Here is a 17,211-nt window from a genome sequence, read left to right on the forward strand (position 1 = left end):
TAATTTCCAACATTGAATGAGATTTTTCGTAATAATTAACAAGAAATACATATTATTTTAGTCATCTAATCAATAACAATAATGTGTCTGTCCACAACAAGTTAACAAAACGATCTTAATGTATTTATGATTTTTGTGCGAAAAAAGAAATTAAAAAATTTAATTATTACTTTTAATCACAACATATGTCGTGTACTCGTGTAGTACAATATGTTCTATATGCGCCACGAGTAAATGTCCACCGTCAAGGACGCAAGTTAAAAAAAATATATATATAATATATAAATTTAATATAATAGTATAGTATCCCTGGTGGCTTACTCTATTCTGGTTTAATTTCAAATTGACCGTGTCACGCAATTTAGTGGGTTTATCGTTTTACCATTAATTATATATATAATATATCTACAAAATTAATTGTACTTATTATTTTCCTTCTTTGGACTGCGTGTCTGCGTGTACATATTGCTTGAATAACAAACGTTAAATGGTAATTCAAGAAAAAAAATGAAAGTCGGCCAAATCGTTATGATTGACCAACGTGCAATTTATTGTAAAAAAACTTATTTGGTTGCTCCTTTGTAGCTAAAATATACACGTTAATCGTATGGTCAATTAAATTCTACATAAAGGTATACTTATAAGTTATAACTAAACAGTAATAGTACAACGATTTAGGTAGATACCTATAATCACTATATGTATATACTATAAATAATGTATTTATGTATATTTTACCTGTGGCAAAATTTTATTGTCACGATGTACGATTTATTATGTCAAGTGTTGATTGTATGGCAATCAGAGGTGGTTTTTTTTAGGGAGGGGGCAGTAGTACGCATATGACTTAACTTAAATTTTTATAAAGTTTTGGGTCGGCTCTAGAGCTATTATGAGCCGTAAACAGGATACAGATCATTATATAGGAGTCAAAAATGAAACATTGATATTATCAGTAATCTACGATGAGTTGATCACATAGATGTGATTGACTGGATTAGTATTTGTAGGTATATATGAGAAACTGCGATAAAAACAAATTCTTTGTGGTGGGTTAGCTTCAAAACAACCTTATATTAGGCTATTATTAGCTTATAGTACTTACGTATGCAATCGTCAATCATTTTTTAAATATAAATTAAAGAGGATATCACAAAGCACATTATAAGCATACATTTATATATTAGCCAGCCCACGAGCGTTTCGACAAAGCCGACGAAATCATCTTAGGTACCTCTTTCAGTCTCAATGGCCAATGCATTTGTATATTTGGAATGATGGTGCTTAAGCTATGCATTTTGTCATTTTAGTTTGTTTTTTTTTTTTTTAAAGAAAAAGTTTTTGATGCATAAGCACGAACATTATTTGAGGGTTCTAATTTTAAAATTGGGGGTGCTAGTACCCCATAAGACCCCCGTATTTGCGCCTATACATATATGTATAGGGTTAAACACCAAGCATGCCACCCCCTTATCTCTTTAATATATAAATTTCCAGTCGGTTGTACAATTTAAAGATAAGTATTAATCTTTGAATGATCGATGTAGATAATAATAATATGTTCACTAATATAATATATTTACTAGCAGTCAGTGTGCATTTGATCGAAGACTTTATTTAATAATACATTTTTTAACCATACAGATATTGATATAATTATATTGGCAGTCCTAAGTCTGAAAAATGAGAAGGAAAATATTGATTTTTCAAAAAAAGCCTTAGACGTAATTATTACTTTAAATAAAAAATATTTGGAAAGGTAATAAAAATAATACCCAGGCCGCATATTCAATAAAAAAATTAAAAATGGGCCGCAATTTACAGCGACCCCGGCTGGCTGAGTCGCAGAGGCTGCGGAAGGCCAAAGATGACTAAGTTTTATCCGAAAAGCCGCAAATTCAGTATTGCCGAAAAAAAACAGCCAACATTTTAACTTAAGTTGTTTTTTTAAGAATGGATATACGAGTACATTTATTGTTTTGTGACAATACTTTTTTTTTACGTATTTATATTATAATGTATAAGGAGATAGCAATATTAAAACGTGTCATACTAAAATGAGAAACCCGTTGGCAGGGACGATGACAAGGTGGGAGTAGACAAAATTGGTCGATTGCCTACCAATCTTAATTTTTCACTCGCCGCAATCGGTAAATGTGGTACGATTCAAAATGTTTAAAACGGTCATGTTCAAATTCATTTTTGGACATCATAAACACAAGTAAGTAACCGTATAATATGGTATATATCAGTGGCATATATGCTAGGTACCCACTGGCTACTAGGTACTCAGTAGTTTATTGGTGAGTAAACTTAGGGTATAGGTAGGTACTCTATTTTCTTAATTAATTTGAAAAAACTCACTACACTCAAAATATTTACACCACTTGCCAATAATTGACATATTAGTATATTACATAAATATTATTAACTATATAAAATTTTTATTTTTATTATACATAATCACCATTAGTTAGTTAAACTCCAATGAAACTTCTCTTTAAAAATTGTGTATGATTAATTTCTTATTTATTGATAAAAGTAGAATTGTTAAATTTGTCCACTAACAAAATTTACTTGCCCTCTTCCAACTTCTTACGTACGACATTCTGATGCCATGTCTGCTTCTTGGAAGCTAATCATGAAACAGGACATAATTATGCTCAAGACAGGAACAATCATGTTTTAAACAGAACGTTACATAATATGTATAGCCTACTGTCTAAAGATATTTATTGATTGTACATATTTTGTACCTTTATACAATAATTGAAAAATATGAATTCAATCCTAGTTAATTAGCCTAAACCTTTTAACCTTAGCATTTGATGGGGATCAAAACAATTTTTTCAAGATATTTACATATTCAACTCCATTGTGCAAGATATAAGCGTTAAGATTTTTTTTTTAAAGGACAAATTAAAACAATCGTAAAATAGAGTGACAGAATGTTATTTATAGTATCGTTGAGGACGGTTTAGATTACGTAGGATAGTTACATACAATATAATATATGAATACATTCATGTTTAATATGATATGTATTATGCAACAAACAATTTTTAATTAGATATAATTCTGTTTGTATTCTATGCAACTCAATAATAGACAAAAACTAGTACCTGTTTTTTTACATATTATCATGATATATTTTTCGCACTGTTTATTTTATATAAATATGTAGGTACCTATATTACTAAATATATACTTACCTCGAACGAAGGAGTTTCTGGTTTTTAAGAGTATATAGAGTACCTATACATATCACTAGGTAGGTACTTCTAGTACTTCTAGTACCTACTGTAATTTTGATATCAAATACATTTTTGTCTTAAGGTGTCAGATGGATATCAAAAAATAGTAGATAAAAAAGTTAATTTTTTGGTATTTATTTAACTCTATCTACATATATGTTACAACTAATAAAGTAGGGAATTAACAATTATATCAGAACATTCCCTCTTTCATATACCTAGTTGGTTATATAGTTATATTCGATATATCTATAGTTTATTAAACACAACAAAATACAAGTCACTAAATGTACATAATCAGATATGGGTATTGTAACCCAAATGAATTACTCATTGGTGTTGTTTAATATCTATGTATATTTTATTGTTCGTTTGAATATCTTCGGGGGGCCGCTTTCGTATTACTTATCAACAATTTTCAATTGGATTAGAGTGATTATTATAATAGAGTAACGAGTATAGGAACCCATGTGGTTATGCAAGTATAGATGTCTGATGTACAATATCTTTAAACAATGTTTTCAAACGATCTCCACAGGGAGTCTGCTTGTCTTTTCAAACATCAAAATATGATAATTATTAAATTATATATATGTGAACAGTAAGTAGTAAGTACCTATTTAATATTATATGGACATATGGTGATAAGATATACATATTATAATTAATACATATTAAATAAAGGTATATCGGTTTTATGTAGATTGTAGATCGTATAGAAAGTACACAATAAAAACAAATGGTTGGTACAGTCACACAAACGTACAGACCTTACACTATACATACCTATACTGTGCTATTTACAGTAGGTATATGTATGACCAATGTTGAATGTTGATCGCTAGTCGAGTATAACGAATTACACCAGAATGTTTTGTTGTTTCCAACTTTCCATAGTAACTATTGATTAATGTAAATCACTTACAAACGTATAACTTGAAAAAATTGTTTTCTTCAGTTCTATGCAATCTATATTGTGTTGCCGTGCAGTCAGTAATTTTAATACACAAGAAAAATATGACAAATGTGAAATGAAACATATTAAAAGATATTTTGTCATATTTTTCTGTTACACTCTGTAAAATGGTAAAATTTACCTATCAAATTGTATAGGTAAAAACAATACTTATTTTAAAGAATAGGCTTTCAATTATTTTTATCGATATTTAAATTTATAATGAAATTATAAACATTTTCATGTATTAGCAATTTACATTTTTGTACTCAAATTTAAAATATCAATATCAATTCACGCATCTACAAGATAATCTTGATAATATCTTTATTTCCTCTAGTAGTATATACAGTATACTATATGTACTTACATCTGAAACCTATTATAGTATAGGTATGCACTATATACAAAAGGAACCAGCACAAATATGCAATATTTATAACGTAGGTAACTCTAAGTCCCTAATAATATAGAACATATATATTGTCATCATCTGACCCAAATACACCGGAGCTCTAACCCCACCAAGCCCTCAAATACCTATGAGAATATAGTTAGTTGAAATCAGTACGTTTTTTTACAATTGAAACCTAAGTAATTCACTGTAAATAATTTATCAATATTTAAATATTGAAGAAATTTCTTCTAAAATTTAATATTATAATGTATAATATTAATACCTTTTGTTTAAATGCTAATTAAATGCAGACTAAAAACCTGTATTGTTTAAGCCTTTTTATAACAATAATAATATATATATATTTTAAAATTAAAAAATAAACCAATTTACTAAAATAATGAATATTTTAATTAGGCAACATATTGAGGTGTATTAATTATTGTTCTCTTAAAGAATAATGTTATTATTTTTTAAATAGCACATACTAACTATACACTATACAGACTTAAAATACCAGTCATTGCTCACTAGTGTAGAAGTGTACCTACTACAATATAGGTATACCGTTATTAAATTAAACCAGAGGTTGACATGTCGATTGTAAATTGTAATATAACCTAAAGGTGCGGTATGCCGGTATACCACATATCTACAGTATACACTGACTTTATACAATTTGTATTTGGTATTATATAACAAAAATATTGTTTAAATGTATAGGTACATTGATTGTTTCGAAGTCTTCTATAATAGGGAGAGAGGAGAATAAAACAACGGAGTAGACCTTGTGTCGGTAGACAGTGATTGATAGTAAAATTAAAATACAATAGGTACCGCAGTAGTATGGGTCAAAGTGTACTAGTTTTTCGTAAATTTTTTAAGATACCTACCAAAAAATCTGTTTAATTAAAATGATTTAAATTTGGAATATATATAATCACATATACGTAATACACGTGTATGCAACAGTTATGACATTTTTTAAAACTTTTTTATATTTTTTTTTGTGCTTAAAATTGGTTCACTTAGTTAGATATGTGGGGTCAAGAAGACTAATAATTTTATTTTCATTAAAACCACTTATAAATATAATTTTTGAAATGAACCACTAAATTTTATTGGTTAAAAAGAATTATAGACCACATTTTAAACCCAAAAAATTATTTTTTTTAAATTTATTTATAGCATATATATAGGTATGTATAATTATAGTCAAATTTATAATTTGTAAATACCTATATAGGTAATCTTAACTAAATAATATTTGTAAGCAAATTAGATATAGTCTTATAGATTTAATTTCCAGTGTTAAATTTTGTTCAGTGTATTTCAGAGTTCAAATTATAGCGACCAGTATAATTTTTCTGGAATTTTTTAGCGTTGTTAATATTGTCTATAAACTGTTCAGCCAAATTAACAATTTTGATAGAATTAATTATATGAAATTGTATAAAAAAATTTCAATTTAATCACTTACTTTTTATTTTAATGACTTTTGACGATTTTTAAATAAAATTAATAAAAAAAAAAAAAAGTGAAAATGTGAAAATGCGAAAATGGGCAATTTTACATACCACTTATTGACTCCATGCTCCGAACTACGGTAACATAAAGTACTATAACCTACATATCTGCAGGAGTAGGTACTTAAAACATAAATACACAAATACTCAATATCAAATGGTCTCAATTATATAAATCGAGAACACATGGTAATAATCTTTATTGAAAGCATTTGAAGTTTGAATTTTTTTCAAAAATCATCAAAAGTAAAAATAAATACCAGTTATTTTATCGTGATTAAAGACATAATTCATCACGAGTTTTATTTACTGAAAATTTAAAAGTTTTAATACAAATATACATACATATATTTGTATGAGGGATCCCTATATTATTATGCATAATACATATCCGCGAGTTTTCAACCTGTGTTTATTTAAATTGCTGATGAATCAAAAATAGCTAAGCAAAAGGTTTACTACTTGATTCTAAATATACTATAAAATGGATTAAACAAAATTATAACCATTTATCGATATCTAAGCAATATTACGTTCAGGAACCAATGTGAATTTAATTATGTGACTTAGAATTACATATATTAGATTTAGGTACCCTGTGTGCATTTTGAAGAACATGATATCTCTTATAGGACCCGTTTTACAATCATAATTTAAACCACGGTTATGCTTGAACAACGGATTTTCCGGGGCCAAATTCCGTGGTTTAACCGGAGTTTTATAATTTTTTAATCACTATAAGAATAACTTATGAGGAACTTTGTATTAAATTTTCAAATATTTTGAATGGGCTAAAAAAATGTAATCGACACTTCAAAAAAAAATTTCAGAAAAATTAAAAATTTCAGTTGTCTATAAATATCTCAAAAAAAGTCAAAATATTTTGAAAATTAAATCATGTAAAGAAAATGCCAATCTTAATAACTGGTAAAATTTTCAAGTATCTACGACTTATACTTTTTGAATAATAACAAATATTTAAATCGTTATCGTTATACGCTATTTCGTACAAATTTAAAATTCTAACGCACTTAAAATTTTTCCTATAATGATGCTTCGAGTTTTATCTATAGCTACTTGAAGGAAAACTTATGGAAAACTAAGCCTTGTATTTTTAATCCTTAGTTATAAACACACGAAAAAGGCGGGTAAGTCGTAAATGTCGGTCTGCTGTACAGTAGGTTACAAATGGGTTACTGTAATGCATTGGTTCTCAACCGGTGTGCCGCGGCACATTACTGTGCCGCGAGATTGTCTAGGTGTGCCACGAGAAATGTTATTAAATATGAAATTTTTTTTTTTAATACAGCAACAAAATAATATTTTAAGAACTAAATTATTTAAAGTAAACAACGGAATATTATATCATAAAGTTAATAGATTTTTAATTATTAGTGAGAAACTTGAGCTTGTCGTTTCGTACACAAAAGTTCAATACGTGGTCGAGTTGAAGACAAGCAGACACGCATTCTCTGATCAACGGAAAGAAGCCTCTCCCGTTTTTTTGTTTTTTATGTTTGTTAGTGTCGAAAAGCCTAACTTTCCGATGTTGTTGTGTAAGTCCGATGTAGCTTAAAATAATTTGTGAATTTTCGTGATTTTGACGTATTTTGTCAAAATTCAAACTTTGAATGCTTATAAAAAAGAATTGTGACTATGAATTTCTTTTATTTTTCAACTGCTATTATAACAATATGTTAAGAGCCTTGTATTAAATGTTCAAGCTTTTCTGCCTAACAAATAAATTTTAATCAATATTAATTTAAAAAAAACTAATAATGATCGAAATTTTCAAATGCCTATGAATAGTTCAACTTAAGTCGAACATTTTTTAAAATTGCATGGTGGATAGAATATACTTATATAAACATTCGGTGAAAATTTCATGTATCTATGGTCATTGGTTTTTAAAGTTACATGAATAACCAAAATCGATTTTGTCGAAAAATGAGTGTGCGTAAAATTTCCCGTTTTTCCCTTAATTTTTAGTTTGTTTTTCTCGATTATTTAGAAAAGTATTATCACTTTTTACCCCCCAAAGTACCAACTAGATTCACTTTCTGATCGAACGAGGTACTGAAGTCAAAAATCGAAGCACTTTTACTGCCCCTAAACGTGATGACAGACACACAAAAAAAAACACACACACATCATGGTAAAATCAATACATTCATCGCACCGCACAGAATCTAAAAAAATATATTAGATACTTGATCATGATAAAGCATCAGAATTTTTGTATTATAACTTATAAAATTATATTGCTAGTGCAGTGCAAGTAGGTACCTACTTAATAATCGTTTGTATTTCGTGTAAGTAATACCGACAATTAATTTTACAAAACAATAACAAATAAACAAGCATTTAATTTAATTCAATAATATATTGATAAATTTAAGACAAAAGGGTCATATGACCAATGATTAAATTTTAGATATATCGCTATATATATTTTAGAAATTTAGCATTAAATTCCGGATAAAGATATTACATTAACTTACAAACTTTAAAAGAATATGCAGCTGAAGTTATTTTCAGAATTTAAAAAATCAATTTTATGTAGCTCATCGTTCATACAATTATATTAATTAATCAATGTTTTACTAAAGTAACAAAGTGAAAAACATATATTTATTCATGAATTCTAAATTATACTCTATACTTGAAATTGAGGACATCTCATGAGAGCAGATTTCATCAAGTTTTTAGTTTAAATAGAAAATTTGTAGATATTATAAAAATATTATGTTCATTTTGTTTTCATATAAATAAATTTATTATACCTTGTAGGTACCTATCTATTATTTTATCATTAGATAAAATTATAATTGAACTTACTTATTTTTAAATAAGTAAGTATATAAAATATAATGCATTCATAACATTTATTGGTTTAATAGTATTATTGTTAATTGAAATTATTCTTATTTTTTTTTTGTTTTTGACATAGGTATGGTAATATATTATGAAATATATTTTTATATTGGCGCTTATTTCCTCATTACCTGCTGTACTACTCATCTGCATACCACAGTACTTAAGTGTTCGTTCGTTCAAGTTGTAAAAATGTGTGATTTGATTGTCAAGAATATTGAGGATAGTTTATTTTTAATTTCTTGCTAAGGAATAATAAATAAGGGTTTGCACAATAATGCCATTACAACAAACAATTATCTCGATCTAATCGAATAAACTTTTTCGACTGTCGTTTTCGATTGATTTGAGAATAGGCCCCCAGAATCTAAAATTTTATGATTTTTCAACTTCAAAATTACTTGCAAATTTTCGACAGATTTCGTAAAAATTTGAACTATAAACGCTTATAAAAAAAAATTGTGATCAACGATTTTTAATTTTTTTTAGCTACAATAAGAACAACTCATAAGGAAGATTTTTTTACCGACACTTCAAAAAAAATTCTCATAAAAATCGAAAATGTCAGTAGGCTATAAATAACTCAAAAATGTTTGAAAATTAAACTGTATATAGATAACACTAACATAAACATTTCGTGAAAATTTCAAATATTTACAGTGATTAGTTTTTGAATTACAACCATATAAAAAATTGATTTGGTCGAAAACTGGTTTTGCGTAAAAATTCCCGTTTTTTATCGCTTTTTTTTTGTTCTCGATTTTTTTGAAAACTGTTGAAAATATTTACTTTTGACCTCTATAAAGCACCAAACATATTCACTTTTCCATAGGAAACCACCCCCAAAGTTTGAAATTGAAGCATTATATATTTCGACTAGTTATGCTGTACACAGAAAAAAAAAAAAAAAAAAAAAAAACACACATCATTGTAAAATTAATACATTCGTCACTCCGTTCAGAATCTAATACCTAGCTTATGAAGTTTATCAAGACGTGTTTGATTGTTAAGTATTTATTGACTATTATTAATTCATAAATTTTATAAAATTATCCAAAAAAGCTTGGGTATAATCTTATATTTTATGATGTGTGATATACTGATATGTGTTAATGGTTATTCTTAACATTAGGCATTTAGGCATATCCAAGATATTAACAATATAGGTTATCCTAATTCCTAATTATTACTAAACATATAATTACGTATTTACGTTTATATTATGATAATATCATATCTTTTAATTTTGTAGACACCGCCGCGCCGTCCATTCATCGATGGTACGTTGGCGAGATTAAAAAAAATAACACTCGGTATCTTAATCATGTATTATATAGTTTTTTATTCATACAATTATGTATTTATATGAAATTATGTAACCCTATAGTTTGAAATTTTGAATTATATGCTGAGAAAAGTAGGTGCTTGCAATTAATGGTACTTAGATATTACATTATTACATACTGCCGTGGCTGCATTTGAAAACAAGATACAACGTTGCAGCTTGTTTCAAGGTTGTCCCGAATGCGTCAATAAAAATGTAAGCTATCAATTATTATTATATAAATTAAAATTGTTAATCACTTACATTCTATTATATTTCTAGTTCTAATCTAGAAAATAATAACAACAACAAAATTGAAAGAAGAAGCCTACATTAATCATAATTTAAAATATACCTAATTAGAAATTTCAGTTATATGGTTTTCTTACATACTATTAGCTGTAAGAATATATTTAAATAGTACATATACATAATAATTAATAATTTATCAATAGCTAAGAGGGCCAATATTACTAATAACTGGATAGAGTTGAGCAATGTGATGCATCAAAAAATTGTTTTTAAATTGTAATATTTTACCCATAACTCGGTTGAACATTAAAATATCGTAAAATCCAACCATCAACATTAGATGATGTTCTTCCATTTAACAATTTGATAATTTTCACTCTAAAATCAAAATATACAAACTGACAACACAATACGAGTCTACGATAATTGTTCATGGTAGTACTCGTCTAAGACCTGAAGCCGTGTCAAACTCAAAGTGTCAAGTGGCCAAATATATTGAAAAGTTATTAATATGCGGGCCACACATAAATTTGAAAAAAAAAAATCATATTTGATTGGTTTATCATATGAGTAATCGGAAAAAAATCCCTGGAAAAAAAATCCCCGGAAAAAAAACCCCAAAGCAACTATTTAAAATATTGTTTTTATTAGATTCTGAACGTTCTTAAACGTTAATAAATTTAATGTTATAAGTTATAATACAAAAATTCTGATGCTTTATCATGATCAAGTATTTAATATATTTTTTTAGATTCTGAGCGGAGCGATGAATGTATTGATTTTACCATGATGTGTGTTTTTTTTTTTTTTGTGTGTGTCTGTCATCACGTTTTGGGGCAGAAAAGTAGTGCTTCGATTTTTGACTTCAGTACCTCGTTCGATCAGAAAGTGAATCTAGTTGGTATTTTGGGGGGTAAAAAGTGATAATACTTTTCTAAATAATCGAGGAAAACAAACTAAAAATTAAGGGAAAAACGGGAAATTTTACGCACACTCATTTTTCGACAAAATCGATTTTGGTTATTCATGTAACTTTAAAAACCAATGACCATAGATACATGAAATTTTCACCGAATGTTTATATAAGTATATTCTATCCACCATGCAATTTTCAAAAAATTTTGAGTTAAGTTGAAATTCATAAAAAATTTTCTTTTTAAATCTAAGATTTTTTTAAGTTCTCGGCGAACAGTCGTCACGCGCACACGTTTAGTCGCCGCTCTGATAATGTTCGCTTGTTTGTTATCTTTCGATCCCATGTTTTTACTCAAACTTTATACCAAAATGTCGAGTTAAGTGTTGCGCTTACTCGTGTCTACTTTTTGAAACTCTACGTGACGGATCCTTCCTCAAATCACTGGTAAACAAAAATTTTTAACGTGCTAGTAAGTAAACACACCATAATATACTAATATAGTTCGCCTTATCTTCGACCCGCGCGTCGGTGCTTCTCCACCTTATCTCGGGTACACGCACACGCCACTAATTAAGCAAAACGGACCCATACACTCAATATAGAAACTCATATCTATAGCTATACCACACGCAACACCCAAATATGGCCTCAAAGAAAACCGTACCACCGATAAAAATAAGAATACCACGGAATCAATCAAATAATGATGATCCGCTTCATTCCCCTCTTACACCTCCTACAAAAATAAGAAAAAACAATTCTCCGGACAACCAGACGAAAATATTCTCGTCACCAAATCGCTACTCTGTACTCAATGATCCAAGCTCCTTTGATTTCAATAACTCTGAAAACGCCGACATCACAGACAATATCCCTGATAATACAGTAATCAACAACGGCTCCACAGACCATATATCAATGTTCTCGTCTGACGAAACTTCAGAAAAAACTAAAATGCCCCCCATTTTCATCTCAAATCATAATCTTGATTTCAACCTTCTATGCAAGACTCTCGCCGACATCATCGGCGAAAATGGATTTCTCAGCAAATCTACTCAAAAAAACGTCAAAGTGCAAGCCAACTCCTCAGATAACTACCGTCAAATTATTAAATTTCTTAATACCCAACAAAACGCTCAATTTCACACCTACCAACTCCAAAGTGAAAAACCTTTCAGAGTAGTAATCAGAAATATCCACCCCTCCACATCCTGTGATGATATAAAATCCGCGTTGGAAAACTTTAATTTATCAGTCATCCAAGTGGTGAACGTTTTGCAACGGCAAACAAAGATACCTCTTCCCCTGTTCTTCGTAGACCTGGTTAAAGACGATAACTCAAAAACGATTTTCGATATCAATTCTCCATACCAAGATCAAGGTTGAAGAGCCTCACAAGCGCCGAGACCTAGTTCAGTGCCAAAATTGCCAAGATTATGGACACACGCGCTCATATTGTAACCATTTTCCACGCTGTGTTCGCTGTGGCAAAAATCACCTTTCATCCCAGTGTGACAAACCAAATGACGTCCCGCCAACCTGCGCGCTGTGCCAAGGAAACCATCCCGCCAACTACCGTGGCTGTCAAATCCACAAGCAACTACAAAAGAATTGCAAGTTCACCTCAACACTAACCCCCCAAAATATACACCCTCTCACACAAGAAACCTGCCCACAGGTGACCTCCTCGTTACCTCGCTCAACCAAAATTCAATCTAGTATATCTTACTCCCAAGCCACATCGGGTGGTAAACCAAACCCCTCGACTTCTTCCCCAGACGACTCCACCAATATCAACTCCGCTCTTAATGCCTTCATATCGGAAATTAAATCTTTAATAAACCCTCTCCTATCACTGCTCACTACAGTCGTCACTCAATTAATTAAAAATAACAATGATAAATAATCAGACAAATAACTCGCTCCTTATCCTCCTCTGGAACTGTAACGGTATTTTAAACCATACTAACGAACTAATTGCCATATTACACGAAAAAAGAATCGACATAGCCCTTATCGCTGAATCTCACCTAACAGTTAACTCAAGACTAAACATTCCTGGTTATCAAGTTATCTCCTCTAACCACCCTGATGGCACTGCCCATGCAGGCTCTGCGATCCTAATTCGCTCATCAATTCAATTTAATCGTCTCCCCATTTACAATAAAGACTATTTACAAGCCTGTGCAATTTCTATGATTATAAATCACATCCCCCTCTCAATAGCCGCTGCTTACTGTCCCCCAAGACACAACATAACTCCTGACCAATTCAAAACATTTTTTAATTACCTAGGACAACTCTTCTACAAATCATCTCCTACAAACGATATAAAGTTCACTCTCCCCCCCACCCAACTTATTGGCCCACATCCCCATCTAAACGTCCTGAAATCCTCGATATCTTCATCTCAAATGTACCAAACGGTCTCTACCAACACACCGAAAATTTTAACTTCCTTCTCTCTGATCATTCAGCCGTCCTCCTCACCCTTAACGCCTCACCGCCAATTCAATCACCCAAACCCTCACTAACAAACAAAAACACTGATTGGGGCTCATTTCAGTCACAACTTTCTAATGACACTAACCTAAATATAAAACTTAAATCTCCGTAAGACATCGAAGACGCTATTACCAAATTAAATCAATCGATACAAAGAGCCGCGTGGAACTCTACCCCAGTATAACAACCCTCCCCTCCCTTTTCCATAAACATTCCTGCTCATATACGTCATGTAATTAGCGAAAAACGCCGGGCAAGAACGCTATGACAACGAACCAAATATCCCTCGGATAAAAATCGTCTTAACTCCCTATCTACACAATTAAAAAGACTAATGTCGAACTTCAGAAACCAATCATTTACTAACTATATAGCCTCACTTTCCTTCAAAGATGGTTCTATCTGGAAAGCCACAAAAAAAGCTCTTAAAGAAAAACCCTCATATCCTCCCCTAAAATTACCTGACAACACATGGGCCATTGAGGACCCAGTTAAAGCTGACCTCTTTAAAACTCACCTAACCGAAGTCTTTAAACCTCATAATAATATAAACAACCCTGCTTTTTCTAACAAAATTGAACAATTTTTGCTTTCCCCCTTGCAAATGACTCTACCCCCTAAAGCGTTCTTTCCTGCAGAAGTCCAACATTGCATTGACACATTCCCTAAAAAGAAGGCGCCCAGTTTCGATCTCATAACCTACGAAGTAGCCAAACATCTCCCAAGGAAAACGCTAATACTTCTTACGTACATTTTTAATTCAATTATTCATCTATCCTATTTCCCACTTCAGTGGAAATTCTCTATCATTATAGTCATTCCCAAACCTGGTAAGCCCCCCGACATTCCTTCTTCATACAGACCTATAAGTCTTCTACCTTTCTTCTCGAAGGTACTTGAAAAGCTAGTGCTCAAACAAATTAGCCCGATCATAAATAACTCTAAAACTATACCCAACTCGCAATTCGGTTTTCGAACCGTCATTCCACAATACACCAAGTGAATCGTATAACTGACACAATCGCCTCAGCTCTAGAAAAAAAACAATACTGTAACGCTGTCTTCCTCGATGTCGCTCAGGCTTTCGACAGGGTATGGCACTCTGGCCTCCTATATAAATTAAAAAAAATCCTCCCACCAGCCTTCTATCTATTTTTTAAATCATATCTCGATAACCGTCAGTTCGCTGTTCGGTACCGCTCAAGTCTCTCATCTATATCCACTATAGAAGCCGGAGTTCCTCAAGGAGCAATTACAGCACCTGTCCTTTTCAACATCTTCATAGCTGATCAACCCACTTCTCCCTACACGTTCGTTGCTGAATACGCTGACGATAAAGCTATCCTTTCAACACACGAAAACCCTATCATTGCCTCTTTTCAACTTCAATCTCATCTCTCTCGTTTGGAATCCTGGTGTCAAAATTGGAAAGTCAAAATAAACGAAACCAAATCCTGCCACATCACTTTTACCCTTAAACAGAAAATTTGCCCTCAAATTTCTTTTAATAACATCACAATTCCAACCTCACCAAACACAAAATACCTAGGTATATATTTTGACAAAAAACTAAACTGGGCCCACCATACTCATAACATCAAAATTAAACTAAACTCTCGTCTTCGTTCCCTTAAATTCTTCTTTAACGCAAAATCAAAACTTACACTTCACACTAAACTAAACCTATATAAAACCCTCCTTAAACCCATTTGGATGTATGGCATCCAAATATGGGGCTCTGCAAAAAAGTCACATATAAATAAAATTCAAATAACCCAAAATAAATTATTTCGTTTAATAACAAAGGCTCCTTTCTATGTATCCAATCAAACTTTACACTCAGACCTAAAAATGAACACAGTGTTAGAAACCGCTACCAAGTCTTACTCTCGTTACCACAACTCTCTCTTCGACCACCCTAACATTCTAGCTAAAAATTTAACCAATCCAATGCCTGGCAACCCTCCCAAAAGATTGAAAAGAAAGTGGCGCCGCGACCTACTTTTATAATTTAACCTTACGACTCTGACCTGGAGTGTCACCAGTGGGTGGCTTCTCCTTCATATTTTTCTGGCTGTAATCTTAATTTGTTAACACTTAAGCTTATTATACATAACTTGTATAGATTGTTTAACTCAAATAAAAAATCAAAAAAAATCTAAGATTTAAACAAACGTTTTTATTAAAAAATTATATTTTTAAATATTTTTCATCCTTATCATTTTTTAAGTTTTTTACTTTTTTGAACGACAACATAGAGTTTTAATTTCATATTCCAAAGTAGAATATTTTTCTAAGTATTTTGATACATAAAAATGGAAATTAGGGCTAGTAGTTTGTGAGTTATAAGTATTTAAAGTTTTGACAAGCGGAGTAGTGGAAAAACATTTTGCGGGGTAACCCCGTACCACTCCACTCTGCCAATCAAAGCTTTAAATACTTATAACTTGTAAACTATTAGCCCTAAATTCGATGTTTATGTATAAAAATATTCTGCTTTGGAATATGAAATTAACTCTATGTTGCCATTCAAAAAAGTAAAAAACTTAATGATAAGGATGAAAAATATTAAAAATATAATTTTTTAATAAAAACGTTGGTTTTTTAACTTGAAACCATGTAAAAATAGTATTTTAAAAAAGTCAATACTTTTTTAAATAATGAGTATTCTTTGATAAAATAATCATCTTGTATAGGTCTGACGATCAGTGGCGTAATTAGGAATTTGGTGTGAGGGAGGGGGGTATTATATATTTTTAGCTAAATCTGTAACTAGAGTTAGCCTCATACAGTAATCTGCCCACAAAATATAGATAAGAAAATAAATGTTTTGAGGGATTTACTCCCCTCATCAATCCCTTAATTACGCCCCTGCTGACGGAAAATAACACATTATTACTATTAATGTTGGTTTGAAACGATATACCAAAAAATAGAAATGATTTGGTATACCCAAAATCAAAATGGTACAGTATATCGAAATGTTAAATAAAATCTACTGATTATGAACCGATATTTTTTGTACTTTATAATATTGTTTCACACTATTCACAGAATCTATATTATTAATACTAGAAACAGTAAGCACAAAAACTTTCATTAATAATTATTTTATATCTAATTAAATTTTAATAAAATTCTCCTGCAATGTACTGCATTCCAATTTTTTTTAACAAAAATATGTAAGTAACTAGTTCAACAAGAGGAT

The sequence above is a fragment of the Diuraphis noxia genome, unplaced genomic scaffold, assembly GCF_037042655.1.
Source record: "Diuraphis noxia isolate RWA-SAM2 unplaced genomic scaffold, SU_Dnox_SAM2 contig0004, whole genome shotgun sequence".
In the NCBI taxonomy this organism is placed as follows: domain Eukaryota; kingdom Metazoa; phylum Arthropoda; class Insecta; order Hemiptera; family Aphididae; genus Diuraphis; species Diuraphis noxia.